Here is a 3,287-nt window from a genome sequence, read left to right as displayed (position 1 = left end):
CCTATATATGACTACTGCCCCCACCTTCCCTCCTCCCCCTATCGGAAATCAGCCACCATCGGCCATGTAGTCTTCGTGACAACAACCATTTATTGGTTAATTTGAACTTGGAACCTTCAATCGCTATAAATTGAGGAAAACTCTCGTGGGTTCGAATATTTTTTGATAAAGAGAAAAGACAAGAAGAAACCCAAATGGGGGATTGTGTTGGATGTGATGGATGTTCATATCTGGGTTCAGACACAACTTGGGGAGGAGATCATTGGGTTTCACCATACATTTTCATCTCTCGTTCTCCCCTTCTCTTTGTGATTCCAAAACTTCAAGGGTCTAAAAAATAGGTTCAACTTCAATGATGTGCATTACATGCGCAGCACTGAGCTGTGTATGGCCACCATCAAACGAGTAGTTGAGGTCAAAATCTCGACCATTCATTTTGCTTCTTTCTTTCCTCTTTTTCTATTTGGTTACAAGTAGGTATGGTTGTTGAAGTATGCAAAAAAAAAAAAATGAAATGAGTGGTCGAGATTTCGACCTCGACCACTTGTTCCATCCTTACCACATAGCTTAGTGTTGTGCAACATTGAAGCTCAATCCCTAAAACCCTTGCACTCCATGGAAGGAAAAGTTGAAGCAACTATCATTTTTTTCTTCTAATTACTAGTAACTTTTCTAACTTAAGGGAGTGCTTTGAATTTCAACCCCCCCCCCCCCCCCACACACACACACACAAAAAGGATTTTTTTCATTTTGCCCACTTAAATTGGGTCCAAAATCTTGTTTGCCCACTTAAGTGTATTCTATTACAGTTGGTCCAAAGTTATATATTTCATATATTACGAAAAACCCAACATTAATTTTCTAACCCCTACTGTTAAACTTAAATGTGATCTGATCTAAATGCCCTGACCCCACTCAAATTACTATATTGCCCCTAGTTTCAAGTTCCCTCCCAACATCTCTCATTAACCTCTCTCGCGATCCACTGTTCACACCAAGAGCTCCTCTATCGCGATCATGTTTCTTCCTCCTCTGCCTCTGGCTACCAGACTCGATCACCGCCAACCGCTGCTAGTAGTCAACATTAGCGACCAATGTAACCCATGAACGCACCACCTCTCAACCTCTCTAACCTCTACAACGCATTGGCAACCTCTGCCAGCAAGTGGGTGAAGCCCGGCCAGCCATCTATCAGCACCACCACCGACTCTCTCATGGCTACAGAGTCTTTGATCATCTATATCAGATATGGTCATGGGTGTTTGGCACGCCAAAACACCAATGCACAAAAACACAAGCAACCATGTGCTCAGTGTGCCGTGGGCACAACTGGTGCTCGATGAAATGCTTGTGTGAGCATCATGTGCGCACAAAGGCACACTGCGCACACAAAGCCCCCACAGGAGGCCCCAAAACATGCCTAGTGGCACCCCTAACCCCCCTCGCGTGTAGACCCCAATGCCGGAGCACATTCATTACATTCTCAAGTGCTATATTCTATTTCATTCTTTTTGGTCTGCATTATGAATAAAATTTCTTCTTACCTACCTATTTTAATAGGTTTATAGAGCTATATTCATTGCACTACATTAATGCATGTTTCTATTCTCTATTTTATGCACAAGGTTACAAGTGTAGCAATGTGGGTATACAACTAGATGAGCTACTTTCTAAGTGAGCAAGCAACAGTTGATGATGCAAACTATGTATATTTATATAGCATGCAGTTGGATGTACTATTGTTTAGAAGTCTTGATCAACTAAGGTGTTGCTTTTGGTGACAGAGTCATGGGATCATTCTAACTCATAAATAAGCAGTTTTTTCAATGTCGTCTGAGCAAATACCAAGCAGCCACATGTCGTCCATTCAGTGGCCTAGGCAGATGGGCGAACGACATCCTTGGGCCGATAGGATCTGGATTCATGTTGTTCTTCACCATAAATGGTCAAATTTGCATGAAACAATTGTACCATATAAAGGGATAGAGGGGGCAGTCCTATGGCTGGTAAAGGAATGAAAAAACTGCTTATTTATGAGTTAGAATGATCCTATGACTCTGTCACCAAAAGCAACACCTCTAGTTGATCAAGACTTCTAAACAATAGGACATCCAACTGCATGCTATAGAAATATACATAGTTTAATTGACAAATTGTTGCCTGCTCGCTCAGAAAGTAGCTCATCTGGTTGTATACCCACATTGCTACACTTGTGAGCTTGTGCATAAATAGAGAATAGAAACACACATCAATGTAGTGCAATGAATATAGCACTATAAGCCTATGAAAATAGGTAGGTAAGAAGAAATTATATTCATAATGCAGACCAAAAAGAATGAAATAGAATATAGCACTTGAGAATGTAATGAATGTGCTCCGGCGCTGGGGCCTACACGCGAGGGGGGTCAGGGGTGCCACTGGGCATGTGTTGGGGCCTCCTGTGGGGGCTTTGCGCGCACAGTGTGCCTTTGTGAGCACATGATGCTCACACAAGCATTTCATCGAGCACCAGGTGTGCACACGGCACACCGAGCACGTGGTTGCTTGTGTTTGTGTGCATTGGTGTTTTGGCGTGCCAAACACCCATGACCATACCTGATATAGACGATAGAAGACCCTGTAGCCCATGAGAGAGTTGGTGGTGGTGACCAGTGTAACCCATGAATGCACCACCTCTCAACATCTCTAACCTTTGCAAATCACTGGGCAACCTCCGCCAGCACATGGGTGAAGCACAAATGTCGATCAACAATGGAGGAGGAAACTGGAATTGCGATACAGGAGCTCCTAATGTGAATAGTGGATCACAAGAGAGGTTAAAGAGAGATGTTGGGAAGGAACTTGAAACTAAGATCAATATAGAAATTTGAGTGGGGTAAGGGCATTTAGGTCACATCACATTTAAGTTTAACATTAGGGGTTAGAAAGTTAACGTTAGAGTTTTTGTAATATATGAAGTTCATAACTTTGGGCCAACTGTAATAAAATCCAATTAAGGGGCAAACAAGATTTTGAGCCCAATTTAAGTGGGCAAAATAAAATATAAAAAAAAAAAACCCAAAAAAACTATATAAAATACCAATCTTAACCATTCTTTGTGATTTTGAATCTCGAAAAATTAGGTCTTTATAACATGAACGGATGAACTTTATCAAACCCAAAGAGAAAAAAGGTGAAAAAGAAGGGAGTAAACTTGAATGTTGCGCGTTAAACGTGAAGCATGTGCTGTCAACGGTCGAGATCAAATCTCAACCATCCATTTTGAAGATGTTGAAAATCGAAATATC

Source organism: Hakea prostrata, chromosome 10 (genome assembly GCF_041222555.1).
Source record: "Hakea prostrata isolate BN-2017 chromosome 10, UWA_Hpros_2, whole genome shotgun sequence".
NCBI classification, from domain to species: domain Eukaryota; kingdom Viridiplantae; phylum Streptophyta; class Magnoliopsida; order Proteales; family Proteaceae; genus Hakea; species Hakea prostrata.
Note: the sequence above shows the minus strand (reverse complement) of the source record.